Source organism: Pteropus medius, unplaced genomic scaffold (assembly GCF_902729225.1).
Source record: "Pteropus medius unplaced genomic scaffold, Ma_sr-lr_union100, whole genome shotgun sequence".
In the NCBI taxonomy this organism is placed as follows: Eukaryota; Metazoa; Chordata; class Mammalia; order Chiroptera; family Pteropodidae; genus Pteropus; species Pteropus medius.
Window position 1 is genome coordinate 2,505,991 of NW_024351543.1, and position 23,849 is coordinate 2,529,839.

The window sequence follows — 23,849 nt, forward strand, 5'->3', positions numbered from 1 at the left end:
TGTGTATATATATATATTTATATATATACGTGTGTGTGTGTGTGTGTGTGTGTGTGTGTGTGTATATATATTAAGGTTTAAATTGACTTTTTATAGCTGTCCTAGCTAATCAATTTTATTTGGAATTACTGCCTGACCTTCAGAAGAGTTTGAAGCACTACAGAAACATCTTGAATATTTGTAAAGTATTCTACATTCTAGAGAGGAGACTATTGTGCTTTATGTTAGAAAAGATCAGACTCATATTAATCTAGATAATAGGGCCCTTATCAAAGGGTAATGAATACACACAAAGGGGGTTGTGTTTGTGCCTATAGGCTATGAATATAAACACAACCTCTCTACTCTTTTCAATGAAAAGTTCCATCAGAATCAACATAAAACCAAGAAATACATTTATAAGGCAAGAGCTTAGGAAAACAAAGCTTGATCATCCTAATAAACAAAGAGACATGTAGAAAAGCAGTTCCTTCACATAAGAAAAACCCAGGGATCTTGTAAAATGCAGATTCTAGTGTGAGGTCAGTGGTAGGTGCTGAGATTTTGTATTTCTAACAAGCTCTCAGGTAATGACCAAGGACCACACTTTGGATGCCAAGGTTGTAGAGAATCAAGCTATTCTAGCAGAGCTGGCAAAAATTATGTCACATAGGCTAACAATCATAAGGCTTTAGTTGTTTGGCAGACATTCATTGGACTTCTGTTCTGTACCAGTCATTATTTACAAAGATAAATAAAATATAATTCATATCTTCAGGAGTTTCTCTTTCAGCCAATTGTGGGTTTCAGGTATAACAGTTGGCATCTACCTTCTATTGTTTCATATAATATTAGGAAATAATAGAAATTAAATATTTTATAAATAACTTTATAAAAAGTTAATCTACCTTTAGGAATTTTCTAAAAATGGATACATAAATTGGCCTCTATTTTAAAAGATACAACCTCTCAGCAGTGAGGGCAGTGCCTTTCCTTCCTAAGGACTGTTCTCAGAGAGAGAGCATGACAATATAACTCTTGTTCAGATTTTGGGAGCAATAATCAGAACAATGCATTGGGTTCCAGGCTGGAAGCAGATGCAGTAATAAGTAGGGATGCTTCACTAACAGATAGTAAAATATTCACAGAAAAAAATATTTAATTTATAGAAAAATTGATGGGTTCTTGGTTTTGATTTTTAATACTATGCCTTGCTAAAGAGATGTGCTAGAGACTAATGGTCTTGGATGCTGAAGTCTAAATTTAGACTGGATTTCCTCTTTTTCATGTTGGCTTGGTTAGTTAAGTTTGGGGAGTTCATGGGCATGTAGCAACCAGGGTAATTAGTTTATGATTGTTGTTGAGTCAATTTGAACGAGAATCCACTAGAGACTAGTCTAATCATGACAGTGGTCTAGAGGTTGGCACTGTCAAATGATAATATATATTGAGTATTATGCATATATAAATCTATATGTAAATATATGTATGTATATTATGCACGCATATATGTATATATATCTGTATATATACATATACGTATAATACATGTATATGGACATATACATATATATATGTATGTGCATATATATACATCATCGAGAGGATCTTTAAAGTGCTGGGAAACTTGTGCTATGAGGAAGCTGCTCATATTCCTTCTGCTGTGGAAGGTAGCAGTGACTTCATGATCTTCTTTAGGCCTGAAGACACAAAGGAAGTTTCAGTATCATGACTTTCTTTCATGCAGAAAATTCTCACAAAAGGGGAACTATTATGCTGCCACCACTGCAAACATCACCTGATATATCAGTGACCAAATTCAAAAGGATGACTGTTCACATTTAAACTTATTTTTATTAGAAGCATTCAAGATTACAAAATACTCAGTTCTGATATTAAACATGAATCTTCTCCAATTAGTGGACTGAGGATTCTGAGGCCAACCTGGAATCCTTCATTACGCCATCAAAGAAGATGGCAAGTGGCTATTTTAACTGCCATAACCAAATCTCACTCACAGCATGAGGTAAAAGACTAGGTTCTGTCTTCAAAAAGTTTAACAATATCTCCTCATCCCCAAAGCACATATAGTGGATGAAATGTTTGGTTTTGCTGTCTTCACTGACCAAACAAGTTAACTAGTGGCTAAATATATGTTGCAGGATTTTATACGTAGCTGCATTAAGTCATTCATTATCAACCTATGGGTCTTTATTTTCCTCCTTAAATTTAAACGCCTATTCAGACCAATACAATATATTACATCCCTTTTGAGACATATTTTTAGACCTATAATGCTTCTTATGGTTCTTGCACTGGGGAAATGGGAATGATGCAATGAGACAACACTATTTCCTGTTTTCTTGCCAGCCAGGTATTCTATGATTCATTTTGGTCTAGAGAGGGGAGCACTGTACCTGTAGACAGAGTTATCTATTGGGTTTTAGTATCTTGCCAGTGGTTCTTATAGAGTATATGCCCTACTCTTAACAAACTAGCAAAGGGGCACAATAGAAGAGAGATGGTTTTATTGGTCCAAATTGTTGTCAAGATTTCTTCAGGTTTCTACAAGTTACAAATGCCTATGATGACAGACACGGGAAGGGAGACACAAAGGATCCCTGAAAAATAGGTCGGACTTCTCAGAATGAGAAGTGGTGTTAGGTTTCAGAATCTTAAAGTCTTATGGCGTGATGGAAAAGGTTTGTGTAGCTCTCATCTGAACTATACATGATAAAGATGCACTGTTTAGTTTCTCAGAGGCTGATTCATTTCTCCTGTAGACATGTACATTAAAAAAAAAAAAAAAAAAAATTGAAGCAAAGCCAAGTGCAATAACTCTAATATGCCACTAGGTGACAGTGTTTCTAAAATTAATCTGAATCTAGAGCGCCCAGACCACTTTTTGTAAATGGGGCTACATTTTAACAGACAGGTGAATGAACAATCTCATGATTGTTTTTAAACAGTAAGTCAAACCACAACTGAATTTCTTTCCCTAATTAAAAGTTTGTAAATGTGATGAGGTCACACACCCAAGTGACAGTGGTGGTTAATCTTATGATGAATAGGCCAAAATGACTAGATCATCTTAGAAAAGAAACATGCTTAAACAGTTTAGAAAGGTAATTTTCATCAATTCCTCTGAAGATCAGGATCTGATAAATTGAGCTAGAGAACACAGAAAATAGAATATTGTTATATGATGGCAATAAAACACAACAATATTGAGGCTTTAAGGCAATAGATAATAACTGATTTATAGCAAAATAAACATTCATGTAATTTTGTCCAAAAGACATATCTACTCAAGTGCTTATATTGACTAATGCAGATAAAATGAGTATTTTGGATTCATTTGCTGAAATGGTTATAGTATTAAGAAAGTGAACCTATAAAGGGGACGTATGTAAACTAACCCAAATATAGTGGAAAATTTAGGTTACTGGAAAGGAGAGTAGGAGAAAAAGGAGAAGGGAAAAGAAAAATGATCAGTAGTTTCCACCCTAGACTTGGCATTTGATAACTAAAAAGAATTTATGTCCGCTTGAATGGAAGAGTCATAAAAATAAAACCCAGTGGAACTAGCTCAAGCAATAAGCTACCCGTGTATCTAGGAGTGTGTCATTGCCCAACAAGTTAGAGCTGATGACTTAAGTTCCATTCATTTCTACTAAAATGTTTCAAATACATTTTCTGCCAGTGACTGAAATTCTATTTATAATTTATTTGAAACTATTTGTATTTTACATTAAAATTTATTTATGGTGTCAGAGCTGTGATACAGATCTAGACCCCCTGTTTATACACAGAGTTGTCTCCATTACATACCATTCAACTGTTTTCTGCTACTTCTATTATTAGGCAGGTTGGAAAGAGTAAATAGAAGGGGATGGGAAGAAGGGTGAGAAAAAATAGAGGGAGGGATGCTTCAGAAAGGTGCGCATTAGTGAAAAAAAATATGCAATTGTATTACAGCTAGAAAAAGAAGTAGCACACTCTCAACCTTCTATTTCACCTTTCCTTCTTCCTCTCCTCCATTTCTATTACACCCTCCTATTCTCATTGCAACTACCCCAAAGTTACATCCCAAATTAAATCACAGATCAAGGGAAGAAAAAAAATGACTTCTTAACACTGCTGAGTGACTGGAGCAATATAAGTATCATTTCGGAATTCTCTTGTCATATGTATGGGTCAGCCTTGTCTACATTCCATAAAAAGGGACACAAAAGACCTAAGGAATCACCTTATGTTTTAAGTCAGGTTCCCAGAAAACAGTCTCTGGGATTGAAATTCACAAATGTTCTGGAGATGCAATGGCCTTTCAGAGTTGTAAAGCCTTCAGCAAGGGAAACTTAAGTCTCCTTATCAACCAATCATTGAACTTGGACTGTCTTCAGGGAGAGGGCATGACTTAGGCAAGTAGCTGTCTTTGGTTGATGGTATTTCCCAGAGAGAATCAGATGAGAGTCAGAAACTATCAATATTTGCAGCAGCTGGGAGTGACTTCCTTTTCCTGAAAAGGGGATCTGGAAAGTGCACTACGACATGCACTACTACAACCTAGATTCCATCAACAAGGAAAATCACTCTCACTACTATAGTAGCACATGGATGGGTTGGTTATGACTGAATGAATTCTTTGATAAAGACTCATAGCGTGGGCACTAATGATTGTAGAAATTTACTGCATTCGTTCCAGACATTTAAAAGTTGTTAATTTCAGAATGTGCTAGATTTATTTTACATTTGCCTACGGCAAATCACAAGTTAGCATGTGATGAGTGAAAATTTCCCAGGCATGTTCCACTTATGCAAACCTGGAAAGTAGACACAGTTTTTAAGTCCATAAAATTAAACCTAAAAGTACATATTGTCCAAACATTCGTCTGATGTTTTTGTCCCCTCTGCCACATTCTCACTATGTGACCATCCAGCTTGTTTGTGTGCCCCTCAAAGGTAAAAAGGCATATCACTAGCAACAAGCCATTCCATGTTCCAAAAGATCTGACTTCTTAGTTTAACATAAAGACAGACTATCTGCTTATCTATAATTTTCATACAGTGGTCTTAGATCCCTCTTTAGGCTGCATAATACACACATTTAATTCTCCTTTTGCATGTTATCCCTTCAGGTATTCGAAGACAGCTCATGACCCTTATCATATGACTTAAAATCCCCTCATCATTTTTCTCAGTCTCCTTAGAAATTATATGGTCCTCATCACCAAACTGAATATAATGGTGAAAAAAAATGGTAGGAAATTAATTTTTCCTTTCCTCTTGAATCATTTTTTGTCATTTACTTTTTTTCTAAAAATGTCCATTTTAAGTTTTCAAATGTGTTGGCATAGTTATTCATTCCTCTTATTATTTTACAATTTCAAATATATTTTAATTATGTCCCCTTTTATACCTATCACTGATTTTTCTGCCTTTTTTTACTTAATCAACCATTGCATAGATTTTATTAGACTTTTCAAAAGAATTAGCTTTTGAATTTGTTCACCTTCTCTACTATTCCTTATTGCTTAATTCCGCAGTTTGTAGCCTTGTCTTTTACATATTTCCTTCCATTTTCTTTGGGTTAACTTAGTTTTGCCATTCCTACTTTTATAATTGAATACTTAGCTCATCAATATTCAATCTTATTTCTTTAAATTATATTTACTAATAATATATGCCAAAATTTCCTTCTAAAATTAGTTTAGTTGCATCTTAACGCATTTGGTATATAATGTTTTCACTGTCATTAAGTTCTAAATATTCTGGATTTTCCATTATAAATTCTGCTGATACACTTTTATTTAGAAGTGTGTTTTTTAGTTTCTCAGCATATCAGATTGAGAAGTGGGAAAGTCATTACACTGTTATCAGAGCTACCTTTGAGATTTATTACATGGTCAGTTTTTAAAATGTCTCATTCATGCTTGAAAAGAATAATATTCTCCAATTGTTCTGTGCAGGGCTCTATACATGCTCATATTTAAGCTCCTTAATTGTGTTGTTTAAAATCTATATTATAATCTTTTTCTGTTTGTTTTTTTTTGGCCTTTTCATCTACAAGTTTAAATGAGAGTATGTTAAATTTCTCACTATGTTTATATTTGTTTATGTTTTTGAGTAATTTGGTCAAATTTGTCTGAATGTAATTTAAAACTTTTATTTGGCTACATATCAGCTCAGGTTTACTATATTCTGTTGATAAAAATCAATTATGTCAAATATCATTACTACATCATATTTCTTTTTATTTAAATTTGCCTGAGGTTCTTATTTTATTGTTTGTTTTCAACCTTTCTATGTTCTAGATGTGTCCAAGGTTTTAAAAAATTATATATATGTACTCATATATACATGCAAATATACATACCTAATTGAACTAATTACATATAATAATAGTATAGTTAGGTATAGAATAGTAGAAAATGATTATTTTCTTTTGTCACATTTGAAGAAGATATTCCATTGCCTTCTGATGTGCTCTGTTGCTGATGAGAAAGAAGTCTGCTTACCTTAACTGACATTTCTTTTTAGGTATTCTGTCTCATTTTCTTTGGTTCCTTTTAAGATCATTTTTTCCCTTTGGTGTTCTTTAATTTACTTTCACTACAAGGGAGCTTTGTGCAAATTTACTTTTGTTTATTCTGCTTGGGAGTTTTGCTTTCTAAATCCTTAAGACTTTCTTGTCCTTTATCCTTTTGAATATTTCTTCTTCCCCACTTTATATATTCTCTTTTTCTGAAACTCCTATTAGACCTATTTTGGAATTCTTATGCAATATTATTCAAAATTCTTCAGAGAACCAGAACCAAATATGCAAATATGTGTATTCGTGTGTGTGTGTGTGTGTGTGTGTGTGTGTGTATACTAGCCCTTCAATTACTTGAAAGATAGCTTTCCTATCTTCTTTAAGTCTGTTCTAAGAAATAGCTCTAGTTCTTAAAAGATAAAATCTCATGTCAACTGTATTTAAAATAAGTTTCAAGTACCACATGGGCAATTGTGAATTAATCTTTTTCACTGAAATAGTAAACAGCAAAAAGAGTTTCTGCTTTGTCTTCTATATTTCAGTACTATTCATTACATACCTCCATTGTAAAGCATATAACATTATAATGTGATTCTTGCTTTATATATCTCCATCTCCCACTAGACTGGTGACCTTAAAAATAGGAGTTGTACCTGGCATATAATTGGTCCCTAACATAAGCTGGTTGCTTTGAATTTACAAATTAAAAAAAATACTTTAATATTACTAGGTCATGAAACAATTCTTTTTTTCAGTGGGCTTGTAACTGAAGTAATATTTGCTTGGGTAAGACAGGTGAAACACGGCTTAGCAGCTTCTATTATTTGCAGAAACAAAAGGGACTTTAGAAATCTTACTTGACAAAAGGCCCAATATGAATCAATAATGTGTTATTTCCTTTTAGACAAAATACCTCCTTGAGTGAAGAGAAAAGTCTTATTTTTCTTCCTATAACCGATACTAGCACATCAATTGGAACAGTTACTATGTGTTGTATGAATGGATGGGGATATTAATGGAAGCAGAGACGTTGAAATGATAGTGTATATTTCACAGAAAAATACCAAAAAAAAAAAAAAGAGGAAAGAGATTCTTCAATATCTAAAGAGTTGACAGATAGAAAATGGATTCGGACTTTTCTGTGCGATTCAAGTGAAAAGAATTACATCCATTTGGTAAAAGTTATAGGCAAATCAATTTGAATCCAAAAGAAGACATTTATGACAATTTTAACTACATAAAAATGAAATGGCCTATTTTTGTGGTATTGAAGAGGCTGAAACACAACTTATTGGAAGCGTTGTTGAAGGAATTCATGAGTCAAAAAAAAATTTTGAGCAAGATGACTTTTCAGGGTCCTACCAAACTGTGCTGAACTTGGCTTTATTAAAATTCTATTCATTTCTCTCCATTCTGTAACCAATGGTGTCATGGAATTTGTTCTACAATGTTTTGCTAACATTCATCTATACTACATATACACCATTCTTTTAATCCATAATTTTGTAAGATGGTCAGAAAAGCACATGAGTTGAATCTGACATAATCTGTTTTTTAGTGACCTCATCATAGCTCATAGTGATCACAACCTTATTTTCTCACAATTAAGTTAATAATTTGTCTGTAATATATTTTTTTTTTTAAGAATTGGTAGCAGGACCAATATTGTATAGTTTGAAATATCCATCTCTTTATTTATTTTTATTTTTTTTAAATTGGGGCCAGTTTTCTCGTCTCTGGTCTTCTGATCCATTATCCTTGATTTTTTGAAAATCTCAAATCAGTTTTAATAACTATAAAGTTATAGCAAGCACTGAAGCATATTTCATCTGGCCAAGGACAACTAACAAGTTAGTTAGATGATCTCATTACTTTTGCGTGTTTTCAGCTTCATCTTTTTCACTTTGAAAATCTTTTTCCATTGTACAAATGACAATTTCAAAGAGAAAAAAGTGGTTCTTTTCTTTCTTTTTTGTCTGAGCCCATTTTTCCTTTATTCTTTCCCTTTATTTGAATGAAACGAATATATAAATTTTTGTCCTTAAAATATTTTCCCCATAGTTCACCTAATTCTAATTTCAGGACTTCCAAACACTATTCTTGAAGGTTCATGGCATTTTTTTTTTTTTTGGGTACTTTTTTCTTCATCATGTACTAATCTTTGATTTTTTTTTTTCGAAATAAAATGCACGTTGCTTTTACTCATGATGAATGGTGTCCAATTTGCATTAGTACCCTCAGAATGTAGTTTAAAAAAAAAAAAACAGTGGCAACAACAACAGAAAACAAAGAACAAAGAATTCTGTTTGATTCAGTATTTACTTCCTCAAATCAACCATTTAGCCAATGTCCTTGTAAGTGGAACAAGGAATCATTTTGCAGACCTGGATTTATGGTTAGATAGTATCCACAGGTGGTTCCTGCTCACCTTCTCTGGATTATGATTATTAGAAAGAGCTCAAGTTAGTAGAGTGAGGAGCAATGCAAGAAATTTACCTCGTTCTATATTTTGAAGCCAAAACCTTATATGTTACTATAACATAAAGGACTTTGGTCATACTACCTTTATAGTCACACTCAATTCCAAATAAAAGGAGTTGTTTGAGGCAATAAGTTCAAGGGTGTTTTCAGCCATGTGGGAAATTCATGGATATTTAAGTCCTAGTGAGCTAATGACACCAGGAGATAATGATAAGCCATCCAACATCTTTGTTCCATGTAATCTCAGAGACTATATTTACTTGCCTTTTAAAATGCATCTGTCAGAGTAATTTAATATGTGATTGGTAACAGAGAAAGGTCTATTCCAGACTCATAATAAATGAGTAACTGATATTAAACAATAGTCCCCGGTATGTTTCAAAAGAACATCAGTAGTTTGCATATAGTAGTGTGCATAGCAAACAACTGGTTTTGGACAATGGCACCTACTCTCCGATATCTGCAATCACAGAAGTCAATAGAGAAAATGACACAGGCTATGAAAAGACAAGTAATAATAGGAGGCCCACTGCTATGCTGAGGCACAGCCACAGAGACTGATTGCATAAGATCATCTATTCAGCCCCTAATGAGTTGTTTTTAGTGCTCTGTTCTACCTTCCACCAGTCACCAATTATGTTTACAGTTAGCAGTTCAAGTACATAGTTACTTCTCTGGAGAGTGAGTTTAAGTGCAGAATTGTGGTGAATATATCACAATATGTTCCTGATGCCCGCAAAGTGCAACTCCAGGAGACCCTGCAGTCTAGTTAGATTTGTGCTGGAAGAAAGGGAAAGAAAAGAGGAAGAGAAAATAATGTGGCAAAGGGGCTGGAAAGCAGGGTAGGGCAGGAGTGGAGGCTGTGCACTGCCTTTGCTGTCCCTAACAGGAAATTACAACAAATCCGAAAGGCTTGGCCTGTGACTAAAGAAGCATTTGTTCCCGACCATTAAACCTGGCTTGCTCACCAGAAGGATTTTACAGTCCCTTTGACCATGTTGAAAATTTGAGGATGGAGATAATCCCTTTCACTCCTGTTTTTGTTGGTCTGCAAAACTGTTTGAGGGATTGAACCTTGGGCATTTGTCAGAGAGGTCTAATGCACATTTTGCTCTCTTTCAATGGGTATTCAGCAGACTTCAGATCTATAAAAAATTTGACTTAGCCATTGCCTATTTTCTCATTTATGGGGGCTGGGCAGCCCAGCATTATCGGAGAGGAGCCAGTTGTTGCTATTACACACAGCATTCAGTGGTTCATTTATCTGAATATGTACTGTTACTAGGCAAGATCTCAGGGAAGGAGACTTTGTTGTGATGGTGATGCACTTCTTTTGTGATGGAGCTCTTGAATAAATATCATTTTTAAAAAGGGGAGCTCTCTGAGTGACTGGAAGCATTTCTTATACACATACTGACTTCAGCAGCTAATATGAAAACCCCTTGTTTATCCACAACCCCACCAAAAATATATATATTGTTAAAACAGTAAACATCTTTCTAACTATAGAACAGAATACTGCTCAGCGTTTGTATGAAAAAGCAATAACTACATTCATTAGTTTGACTGAAATTCACATGTTCAATTATTAGATGACTGAATGTTGAACTGAATGCACAAAGCTGATTCAAAAGTATATGGACTTCATTAAAACCACTTAGTGTGCTTTAATTAGCAAATTACATTCTTCTGACCTCATGAGTATGTTAGAATTTCACACACTTGTTTTTCACCGCAGGGACTTGAGTTTACTCAACACTTTCAATTAAAATAACACAAGAAATCAAGGCCTAGAGTTTATTTAAGTCAACAGATTATTTTTTAAATTCCCAATATAAAAATAGACCTCTAATTTATAAAATAGCTAATTTTTCTTCCCTATAGTGGATTCTAGCAATTGTTTGATAATTGAGTCTAATGTCTGTAACTGTTGATTTAAATATACTTAGATATTTGGTTTAAAAACCTTTTAAATGTCTTAAGAATAGGAACTTTTTTTTTTCCCTGCAAAAGGCTTTGGGTGAAATAATTCAAACGCAACTATATGATGGCAGAAAGAGAAGTAAAAATGATATTTCTATTATCAATAAAAAGACTGGTCATAAAAAAGCTACAGATGGAGAAAAAGAGTTAGAGACTGCATGGGGCTAAGGGCCAAGAAAAGGGGTTTGATAATAAGTGGTGTATAGTTAAAGTCAGGACAATTAAGGATGTGATGAAAAGAGACATATAACTGTCTATACCTAAAGAGCTACAAAATGTACTGAAAGAATAAGTAGTTTTAATTTGACCCAAAAATGTTGGAAGTAAGTTTTAAAATATAAAGAAAAAATATGAGGATGTAACGGCACAATAAAAGCTATTAATACGGAAAGAAGAGAAACCTGCTGAATAGGTAAAAATCTAAATTACAAAATATATTTAAAGAAATGTGATTTTCCAATTTATAGCATATATAAAGTATTTTTGGCTAATAACATATTTCCAGGTAGTGTCCTCCTGGATTAACTTTAGGGTTTGGATGAGTCATTCCACAAAGTCTCAGATGAGGGAGGGAATATAATAAGCACAGCCTATTCTCCAACCTTAACTAGTGTTTATAGAGCTCCTGCTTGTCATAACCCACTTTAAACCTTATTATTTCAAAACCCTTCCTTCCAATGAGCAGAGGTAGGCTCTGAGGATATCGAGCCAAGATTCAAAGTCATTGGCATCAGAAATTTTACAATTTAATGAGAAAAACAGAAAAGTAATAGTGGAATTTACTCATGTTAGAATAGCATGCAGAGGGGTGCTATTGGGTTACAAAGGAGAGCATTAATTTATCTGAGCCTGAGCCAAGGTGGAGAAGACATACTAAGAAGGGATTTCCTGGGAACGGTTATGCCAGCTGAGTTTTTAAGGATGTGGAAGAGTTGACCCAGCAAAAGTAACAGGAATTGGGTACTCGAAGCAAAGGTAACAATATATTCAGAAGCCTAGAGACCCGAGGGAAACTGGTATAATTAGAAAGTATGTAAAATTTACTATAACTCTAAAAAAGGAAGGTGGCTATCCTTTCTCTCTTTAAATACTTTTCTATATATACAAAAATATCTATTATTGCCTCTTTTGTGTATGAATTCAGTCTCTTGCCTTAAAGTACTTAAAGTTGGGGTGGTGATGGGAGAGAGACAGGGAAATCTGTCTTTGCTACTGAACTTCAGAGTGGACACAGTACCTGGCATGTCCCAGAACTTGCCTGTGGAGATCAAATACTAGGAACTTTATCAACTCTACTGAAAAGGAGCAGATCTCCCAACTTTCCTCATTTCCTCATTAGTCTAGAGAACTCCCTTTACCTTCCTACTCCACACACTCTGATAACCACTTGCCTCTAGATACAGGGAGAGGGTTTAATAGGTACATGTTCCTTTTTAACTGAAACATCCAGAAGACCCTAGTCATAATAAGACCAGCATTTAATTGGGGAACTAAGAAATAAGAATTTACTTATATTTTTGTTCAATGTTTTTTCTTTTCCTTTTTATTTTATCTGACTTCTCTGGACCTGACCTCAGGCCTACCTATCCTTTATTGCTATTCCAAGAAAATTCTTAGACTTTGCTCTTTCTTACCAAGCTTATTTAGTTCTTGCCCTAGGTCATGTCTGATATAAGTTCTTGGTGCAAAAGTTATTTTAATTTTACTATGTTTAAAAATATTTAAATACCAGGATATTCTGTGGGCTTACTCTCATTGTGATATCCTCTAGGACTAACAGCAAACACTTATTGAGGGCTTGACTATATGCTAAGCACCCTTCTAAGTGCTTTTGATGTATAAACTCATTTATTCTTAATAATTACTCTAAAATATATAGCCATATTCTAAGATTTAAACAATAGCTTAACAGCTGAGGAATATACGGAAGGTTATAGTTAGGAAATGAAGGAGCTGGTGTGCACACAGGTAATCTACCTTCAGACTCTGCCCTTTTAACCATGATACTGCACTGCCTCAACCACTTTGCTACATTGTGCCTTGGTTGTACTAAATTTAGCTTGTATGACTTAGAAAGACTATTGATTGTATCTCTACTCAGGTTCTTTGTTGGAACAATTAATCAATCAACCAATATTGAATGAGCAACACCCATGTGCCAGGCTCACTCTTTTAAGCATCTGGATATACAGGAGGAGAAATCATGTGGTCAGTATTCTTATGTAGATTAAATTCTAATGATGGTAATTGAAAGTAGAGATGATCATAGGAGGTGGAACCTGTAGGAGATCCAGAGAGCAAGTACAATTTACTTATTTAGCAAAACAGGAAAATAAGACCCAAAATAAAATTCATTATAAATATGCACACACACAACTTATTTAAAGATATAAACATATCATTAGAAAACTCTAGACTAAAATCCAATCTCTGTATTCCTCCTCTCAAAAAAAAAAAAGAAATCTGAATGTTTAGAATCACTACATGCACTGTTGTAAAATTCCTTGGAGTTTGATTTCATGCTCTGCTCAGGTTCCTGCAAAGCTGAAGCCCCTCTGTTATCTTTTGGCCACTCCAGACCATCTGAGAACTCAAAGGGATTTCTAAGATTGCACCTATGTGAATTAGTTAATGACTCAACTGGACTATAGGAAAATGAGAGTGATTCTATATTTAGGAGCTCAGTTCTGCAGGGTTTCTCCTGAATAATGGCTCTAAATTATGCCACCTGCTAAGGAGGGCTTGCTTTTTCCTAAGAAAAGATAACTTATCAAACTGTGCTATCTCTTCAGTAAACTGACTAGGCAAAAGAACTCAAGAAGAATGAAAATAGCTTGGGTGCTGAAGAGGCCATACACATTTCCCAATAACGATTCTAGTGATAAAGAAACAGAATAAGCTCAACCCGGAACCATCAAATTATCACATTTTACTGAATAGACTTTAATCCATTTACCCAACTTCAGTATAACAGTGTGTATAAAATTATTATTATTTATTATTATTATTTTATTTTTCTGTAAAATGATCGTGGTACATAAAACCAATAGTAGATTGAATTCAGAAATAATGGTGGTTTCGAATTCATAGAAAACTATGGCTGAGCTCTCATATTATTAAGAGGAGAATTGGCACTGAGTCAATTAGATTGTCTATCACAGATTTTGCTTAGGGCTAAGAACTGGTTCCAGAGGCAAAGAGGCCCTGACTTAGAAACTTGCTTTTAATTAAAACCTAGTCTAAATTATAACATTTATGGTAGTCAGCAATTACTCATTCATTACCTTGGCTAACAAGATCTAGTAGATTTGCTCTGTAAATAAGAGAAAGGATAAGCAAGATAAATTTTATATAAAATTGTTGTCAAATATTTGTTCTTAGAGCATGAAAACTAACCAACCAACTAGAGCACTAGCAAATGAAGCATTCTAAATCCGTGTTCACTTATTCAAAAAAAAATTGACAAATCTCCCCAATTAGCTCATTTTTCATGGTATAACTTGTAATGATAACCTATAGCATAAGCAACTTAATGGTTTTCCTGGGCCTATGTACCTCACAGTGTGATTGTGAGGATTAACAGTTATTGCAAGTAAAGCACAAATTTGCTGTCCTATTATATGTTTTCAGACAATAAAGCAGTACACCAAGAGAAATGTGATTCAGAACAATGACAGTGATGGACACTGTCATGATAATTATCAGTCACAAACATATATTGGTCTACTTTGAGGAACTGTAGTACCAAAGATTCAATTATATTTGTTATGCCACTTGGTACATTACGTACCTTGACTAATTTAGAAAGGCATTTTTAATAACAAAGCTTGGAACACAAAGAGTATTCTCATAAACTTTAATTTATCCTAAGCAATCTATCCACTGACAAAATCAGTTGCTCAAGGTTTAATATGCTTCTGGTAAAATCCATTCTCCACAATTAGTTAAAATGATCTTTGCAAAACTCAAATGGAACCACTAATTAAAATTTTTACAGCTTTCCATTGGTATTAGGTTAATACCAATTCATACTGGGCTCTCTCCCATTCATAGTGGGCTCCTTTCAGCTCCTCAAACATACCTTACTCCCTGCTTCATGGTCTCGACACATATTCTTCCTCTATCCCTACTCATTTTGCTTAGTCAGCTTATCAACATCCTCAAAGAGGCCTCCATAGTAGGATAAATGAATCCTTGGAGGAATGCAAGACTGTCCTTTGGGGACTGGGATGAAAAAAAGAACATTTACTTCAATTTAGTTTTACTTAAACTTAAAGGTAAATTATGCTTTGAAAATATAGAAATATCCATTGGCAGGAATATATACATTTTATTGACACAAATAAATGAATATTTGGAGTAATGGTATGAAAACGTTTGCAAGCCACTGCTTCAGATCTCAGCTCCACTGTCACCTCATCATGAATGCTTTCCTTTATCAATCAGATCAAGACAAAAACTACTCCCTGTAGACTAATCGCGCAATACACTTCTGTGAAGCGTTATGGTGGTTATCATTTTACATTTATTTTTGAGACTATTTGATTAATTTCTGTTCTTATTCACTGGATTCTTTCACAAGAGAAGACACTGAGGTTTATTTTTGATCATCTTTTTCCTTCATAATGTCTAGCAAGTTGCCTGACTTTAGTATTTGATAAATATTTGATGAACATGGAGATATGTGTATATATAAAGCATATAAATGTATACATATTTGAAACATATAGTATACATTTGATACATCTGAAACATATATGTATATATAAGTATATTTAAAACACATATGTATGTGTCGATACATATATAATTAGCCAAAAATCAAAGCTGTTTAAAAAGAGAGCTAAAATATTTTCCTTCTCTATCTGTGACCAATAAACACTTTCTCCATTTTTCTAGTTGTTTTTTCTACTAATTTCAGTGGACTATATTTGTGTCATACATTTATTTGCTACACACTTGTCAGGACAAAGCTCAAATATCAGCTGGGTCCATGATGCCCACAGTAATTGCAAAACTGTTTGCTGTAAAACAGATTAAGAGGCCCCACTCAGCAAGCACCGAGCCAAGTTCTTCCCTGGCCGCTTCAGGAACATGTGGCAGGGCTCTGTAATGTGATGGATAACATATGAAGTGCAGAGGGCTGCCCATATGTTGCTGCAATTTTCCTATACAGGATGTGCTCTTTGGACTTAATAATGGTGATTTAGGACACCGGTGAAAATTCCAGTTCTCTTTAGGTCTCATTCAGAGTTTCCAGGCAGGGGTGGCAAACCTATAATCCCACACTGCAGGAAAGAAAATGAAAGAAGGGAAAAGAGACTTCTAGGGCCAATTCGTAACAGAACTGATCCGATCAGTTTGTATCTGTCACAGAAAGGAACAGATATTGCTGCTGAAATCCTAAAAAGTTGAGTAAAAGAATGTATGAGGTGACTAAGACTCTTCTAATTTAGGTTGAGGTTGGAGAAAGAAATGTTGGTTATCTTTATCTGAAAACTTATTAATATATTTTGATTTCTATATCTATATATCTGTATCTATCCATATCTATATATCTATCATCTATATCTATATCTATATCTATATCTATGCTAGCTATGTGTACGCATACACACACCCACACACAATAGTGGTGAGATTAGAGGAACAGATGTTTGAGGTTTGGGAGGGGTGACAAGATGAACAGCAAGTGCACTTAAAAAGGTGAACACACAATGTAACATATATATACCTTACTGCTAAATTGTACACCTGAAACTTACTGGATTTCATTAACCAATGTTACCATAATAAAACAAACAAACAAACAAACAAATAAATAAATTTTTTTTAAAAAAAAAAGGTGCCAAGGTTTTGGTGGGCAGAAAGTATGATGTTATGGAGAGATGGCTATTAAATTATAAGTCAGGTTTTATTAATTAAAAACAATAGTTTGGAGTGCTACATTTTAAAAAGATACAAGCGAACTGGAAATTTTTTGGCAGAGAGAGATGACACTATATGATGAGATGACACTATATCATTCCTAAAATAGAATGATTACAAAAAGTAAGTTTAATCAGGCTGTAACCAAAAGAAACAAAAGCTCTGAAGGAATATGACTGGTAGCATCAAAAGGAAAAAGTCTGTTTGTGAAAGGAGTATTAGGTGAATAATTAGACGTATCTTATATAGACTTAAAAAGCAGCACCGGGACCTGTAGATAGACGCTTCAAAGACTAGTTCAACTCTATTTAAGAAAGGGTATTCTTAGGACTCTGTGGTGATTGGGTAGGCAGCATCAGGAAGGAGTGTGAATTTGGAGCACTGGAGGGAATCAATCATCGCCCACATTACTGGTTTCCAAACCTGCTAGATTATCAATACCACCTGGGGAACCCTTAACCATGCCAGACCCAAGACATGTGACTCTTCTGTTGAGGCAAAGTGTAGGACCCCAGGGCTAGATGTTCATTCTGCGATGATGTAGCAATAATTCAAGGAGGATGGGGAAGATGATTTCTAAGAGTCCCTTCATCCCTGAGACCCTGATTCTACCTTTCTTTATAATTTCTAGCGATAGTAATAATCAAAGAACTGACAAGAGGAGAAGGACACCTTTGATAATTTGAAGAATTTTATGATTTTTGAGGTTTTCAGTGAGAATTTTTCGTTTCTTCAGGTGCTCCTACGTTCTGTATATTATCCTTTGGTTGTTTGCTAACATAGTCATTGGCAAAGAGAAGAAAGAGATACAGATTATTGCTAGGACCCAAAATGCATGGGAGAAACTTATCTCTACGAGAAGAGAGAGAGAGAAAGAGAGGAGAGGGAGGGAAGAGAGAGGGAGAGAGAGAGAGAGAGGAGATAAAATAGCAAGGGAGAACTGTTTTAACTAAATACATTTGGCAACATTTGGGTGACTGGTATGTGAACGTGTAATGGATATGAGGACATAATCTATGAAGCATTCCGAAATTGACTGCAGAAAGAGAACATTTGAGAAGTTTGTTAACATGTAAGGCTATATCCCAGAGAGTCTGAATTAGTAGGTCTTGAATGGGGCCAAAACTTCGTGTTTTAAATCAGAAGAAGGAGCAATGGCACAGCCCACATTTAGAGAAAGAATACAGAGTTCTCCGACGGAACTTTCTGTGACAATGGAAATACTCAAAAATGTGCTTTTAAATAAGGTAGCCCTTAGCCATATGTGGTTGCTGAGTACTTCAAAGTGGTTGTTGAGTACTTCACCTGCTAGTGTAGGTGAAAAACTGATTTTTCAATTTTATTTCATTTTAATTGTTTTAAATTTAAATAGCCACATGTGGCTAGTGGCTGCCATATTGGAGAGTTAGCTTTGGAATATACTTTGTTTTGGGACAAGGAGCATGATTCTTTTGCATTGTACCCACCACAGTGAGGAAGAACGAGATTCTCTGTCTCCATAAGAACAACATGAAATAACATTTTCTGCAGGATATTTCCATTCAATCTGCAAATGCATATAGCAATATGACTTTACATTATCAGTATTATCAGAGTAAACATTTTTATTCCTCTCCCTGGCTGTAAAAAGTGAGTAATGTCATATTCAGAGGGAGAAATAAATTAACCATCTGTGGTTATCTCAATTTATTAGTACTTAAAATGACTGAACACTGAGCAGAGGGTATGTTGTTGAAGCATGTGGCAATGCCACCAGTTAGCTTCATGACTATTCTGCTTGTGACTGATTAGATCAGGCACATAAGCCTTGATTAAGTATTAGAAATAGCTGCACCATGGGCTTAAGTAGCTCCCTAAATCCATAGACTTCTCCTTCCTAAGCAAACACTAGAAATACTTGCTGCCAAGAAAGTCACTGGGATTCTAGGCTCTCTCATGAATGGGTTTAGTGCCAACAAATATTCTAAATCAATGGGCATCAGGGTGTAGTTTTCATGCACCAAACAGAGACAGCACAGTAGATTCTCCTTCAAAAATTAGTAAGATTCCCATACCAGGCTTAGCTGGGATGTAAAGCCTTATCTTTACTGGACCTGTTCTGAGAAGCATTTAGATAGAAAAGCTAAAAACAGCACGCACAAACACACACACAAACACACACATAGACTAAATAGATGGGGTTTAGCAGGCGAGGGTGGGCAACAGTAGATTTGGATGCTGGAATGAGAGTGCATAATCATGTCAAAATAACTCGCCCCCAAGCAGAAAAGAAAATGAAAGGGAAGTAGGGCAGAAAAAAAAAAAAGAACATTAATGGATCCACCTCCTTTGCCCCTAGAGACAAAGGTTCTCTCTGCATTCACATTAGCATTTTGGCATATGAAAATGAATTCTAGTGTTAGTCTACGACTAATTACTGTTCTAACTAAAATCTTAGACATCTTCATGTGGCTGGCAAAAAATGGTCTTAGAGAACTGTTTTTAGAAATTCTGTGATTGGCAGTACATGTCTTGTGTATGGGTTGGTGTTGGCAATATTCCATGACTAGTGCAGCTTGGTGATTTTTGCTTGGTTTTGAGGACAACCTCCCCTGGTCGGAAAACTGATCCTGGCCAGAAAACAGTGGGAGGGATGGATTCTCGAGCTAATACCTCTAAATCTTTCTCCAGTGATGTCAGGATATAGTGAGGGCTCAGTTAGTTCATAAATTTGTTTTTTAAGACTCGTTTTGTAATCAAAGTTGGGAAATGTTTTTAGAAGCTATCCTCTACATGACACATTTCAGTTTCCCTTTGTGGTTAATTAACCCTTTGTGGGCTCAACTTTTTTGACTGTCATAATTTTATAGATGCAAAAGTGGAAGCTCATATAATAATCAGGTCATATAATAAATTTGTAGTTGATTTGATATTCAAAATTTGTTTTCTGGTGTTTATCTCAGACTTACTTTACAATATCACACTACTTCCCATCTTTTTTAAAAAATATATTTATTTATTTATTTATTTATTTATTTATTTAATTGAAATTATTTAATTGTTTCCCCCCTGTCTACTTCCCCCTTCCTCCCTCCCTCCCTCCCACCCTCTGGTAACCACTGGTCTATAGTCCATGTCCATGAGTCTCTATTTGTTTGTCCTGTCCATTTGGTGCATTTAGGTTTGAATCCCACGTATAAGTGATATCACGTGATTTTCAACTTTTTCTGTCTGGCTTATTTCGCTTAGTATGATTATCTCGAGGTCCATCCATGTTGTCGCAAATGGCAGTATTTCATCTCTTCTTATGGCTGAGTAATATTCCATTGTATATATGTACCACAGCTTCTTTAGCCAATCATCTATCGTAGGACACTTCGGTTGCTTCCATGTCCTGGCCACTGTAAATAATGCTGCTATGAACATCGGTGTGGAAATATCTTTTCGGATGAGTTTTTATTATCCCCTATCTTCATATCATTTTCCTAAAGAATTTAGCAAAATAAATATACAGATTTCATTCAAAATAAATAAGAATATTGGAATGACCTGGTAGTGTGTATTACCTTTGCATTCATAACTTTGTCTTTCTGTTTGTACAGGTGTGTATGTATGTGTGTGAGTACATATACTTTGCTGCCAAGGCTGTAATTTTGCGGGATATCTCGGCCTTGATAAATGTCTGTGACCTACAGTTTTGGCAGCAGTTCTAGGCTTTGCTCTTTTTCTTAGGGTGCTCCCTGCAGAAGCTCCATTATGGCTGCCATGGCTTGGTCGTTAGCCTGCCTGTCCCCCATCCCTGGACTTCTTGCTCATTGGCCCCACTAGGAACAACAGGTAATTAAAAGTTGCTAGGTCTGTAGAAAAACGGAAGGAGCCTGGGGGAGAGGGAAAGCAACAAAATGAAAAGAAAAAGGAAAAAGAATACCACACATATATAATTTACAGTTTTCAAATGCTTTTACATTCAGAAATAAGAATCACACATGCATCCTAGGAGTCTCAGAGTTATATGGATTGCCTTTATGTTTCAGAGCTTCTTCTCATCACTTCAGATATAAGCATGCATATGATACATGCTCAACCCTCAAGGAGCCTCTAACTTAATGAGGATGATACCAGAGAGAGTCTAACTGCCAAGCATATGGCTTTAGAGGAACATAAAGGAGCCATCCCTAACTAGTACTGAGATATCAGTAAAAGTTTTCTGGAGGAAGAGAATTAATTCTAATACAAGTGGATAACCTTGATCAACTATTTCCTCTCTGAGCCCGACTCCTCACTTGTAACTTTTAAAAAGATCCCATGCAGCTCTAATACATCAGGAATAGTAGATATAAACATTCATTGAATCTACCCTCCCTGTATTGGTCACTTGATACTTTCTCCAGGCATAAAGTTAGTATGTCTGAGCAGGGAATGATCCTCCATTGCAATTCTGTACACTCAACATATAAACCAAATCTACCTACCTTCTTTGCCCTTTGGCCGGGGACAGGAGCTGATCTCAGAAGCCCAGGCTGGGCTTAGCTGTAGTCACCGGTGACCTCTCCTCGGACAAAGCCCACCTTCGCACCGCAGTTGTTTCCCATTACTGCAGCTTTCTCCTCTTGTATTAAATCAATAGTTTATGACATGTACAAGGGAAATCTGTAAATTTAATTTTGTCCCCTGCAGGGCGATTCCTATCTTGAATGCTGGCAACATAATGAATGTGTTTGCCCTCCAGACCCCCAACCCAGTGGAGCAATTGGAGGATAAAGAAAGAGAAAAAAGCAAAGCACAATTAGGTAGGTGGATTAAAAGTGGATTAATCAAAAGCTCAAGTAAAGATAGGCATATGCCTTTTGCATGTGCATGTGTGTTCATGTGATTTTTTTCCCATAAATCCTCTGAACAGGAGATGATAATTAAGGAAAACTGAGCCTTTGAAATTTAAAGTTGGTTCAAATAGATTATTTTTAATTATGAAGGAAACACAAACGGAACAGGCTGCTCTACTCAATCCCACAGGCCTCATCTGCTGTCACCCCCAACCCTTGCTTCCATGCTGCAAAAATGCCAAGTTCTTCACCAGGGGCCCTGCACTGTTGATCCCTTGAATGTCTTTCCTTACTCTATGCAAGATTGGTTTCCTCCCACTGGGTTCTCAGCTGCCTTTCCACCCCATCCAGGTTCTCCTGGTCCTTTTCACCCTATTGCATAATCTCTAAAGCCTTTAGGTAGATGATCTACCTACTTATCTATGTATCTATCTATGTATCTATGTACCTATGTATCTCTGTATCTATCATCTATTATCTATCTATCTATCTATCTATCTATCTATCTATCTATCATCTATCTATCATCTATCTATCATCTATCTATTTATCTATCTATCTATCTATCTATCCATCTATCTATCTATCTATCTAATCTATGTATCTATATATCTATGTAGTTATGTATCTATCATCTATCATTATTATCTACCATCTATCTACCTATCATCTATCTTACTTCTATCTCTATATCTATATAAGTATAGATGTCCTTTTTTTGGTTTCTCCTACTAGAAATTAATTTTGGTGGGGCCAGGAAAATTGTTTTTTATTCCCTATGCAGTACCAATGACTACCATAATACCTATCACAAGTCATTGCTCTGCCACATGCTGAATCAATGAATGAAAGATACACTGAGGTAACAGTTACTCAGAAAAAAAGCATCCTTTCAGTACCTTTTGCTATTGTAATAATACCCCAATTGATATCATCAAAACTGCCCTTTATATAGCACTTAACACATACCGGGAACTGTTCTTTACATACTAACATATTTAATCCTTACAAAAACTTAGGAAATAGGTATTATTATTACTCCTACTTTTTACATGAGGAAATTGAAGCACAGAGAGCACAGAGAGCTTCAGTGACTTTCCTGTGTTCACAAAGTTACCAAGTAGCAGAACTATTTAGACGCAGCAGTTAGGCTCTAGACTCTATGCTCTTAGGGACTGTACTATACCATCTCTCAACTTACATCATTATTGTAAGCACAGATAAAAGAATAATATCACCAAAAGGCCAAATGTGTGAGTGTGTGTGCGTGTATTTTATGAATTTGCATTGGACTACAGGCTCCCAGAACACATAACGATTGCCACCAGAAAAAACATCTAGTGTAGATATTCAGAGCTCCTCTACAGAGTCCTGTGAACTGATGTCACATCATTGAATCTATTCACCTTAGCTGTAAATCAATTGCATACAAGTGAAAACTTATTTCTTCAGAGCATCATTTGGGATGAGAGGTTGTTACACAAATCCGCTCTTCAAAAAGGGTAGAGAGAAAGGGGTGTGTGTGTGTGTGTGTCTACACAAAAATTATGAAGGGAAATTGAAATAAGAAAGATCTCAGGATCTTATGAAGCATATATAGCCTTCGTACCTGCTCCATATGTCTATCCATCCATCTGTCCATCCGATGCCTGCTATGAGGCCATCACTGTGTAAATGATTTAAACAAGAGATGTAAGCAATAGCCAAGGCAGTTACTGCTCCTATCCCCATGAAACCACATTCTGGCATGTATTGTTATCAACACTCTCATCACATATACAGAGCTATTATGCACAGCTAATTCATAAACAAGGCAGAGAGAAATCTGTGTGTGAATATGAAGACCAAAGGCAGAGCAGTTAACAGAGGCAAAGCCATGAGGAGGAGAAGAACTAGGTAATGTGAGGAGTGGTGAGAGGCCAGGAGAAAGGATAAAGCTAGGACATAAAAGTAAAGGGACCTAGGGAAGGGACAGAACAAAGAAGAAATGACCACTTTGTCTAATCAGACTCAGCAGATTGATCCCATGAACATAGGACAAGTGGGACTGCTCAGCTTAAAATGTGTTTTAAAAGATATATTAGTGGACATAAACAAGTTGTTTGAATTGTTATCTTTTTCTAAGGAATAGAAAAGACTCT

The 23,849-nt window shown here is 35.4% G+C and overlaps 1 protein-coding gene and 1 long non-coding RNA gene across 9 annotated transcripts in view; one reads left to right on the forward strand and one right to left on the reverse strand.

Annotated features, from left to right (window-relative positions):
* LSAMP (limbic system associated membrane protein) overlaps positions 1-23,849 on the reverse strand; it is a 570,870-nt gene that overhangs the window by 308,728 nt on the left and 238,293 nt on the right. The gene's annotated exons all lie outside the window — the stretch shown is intronic.
* Positions 1-23,849, forward strand: part of LOC120586648 (uncharacterized) — a 79,610-nt gene that overhangs the window by 31,092 nt on the left and 24,669 nt on the right. For 2 of the 3 annotated variants that reach the window (XR_005648766.1, XR_005648768.1), the window contains exons 2-3: positions 20,618-20,722; positions 21,563-21,675. This is a non-coding gene — a long non-coding RNA (uncharacterized LOC120586648). Of the gene's footprint in view, positions 1-13,079; positions 13,187-20,617; positions 20,723-21,562; positions 21,676-23,849 lie in introns of all 3 variants that reach the window. The other variant, XR_005648767.1, reaches the window with a different exon arrangement.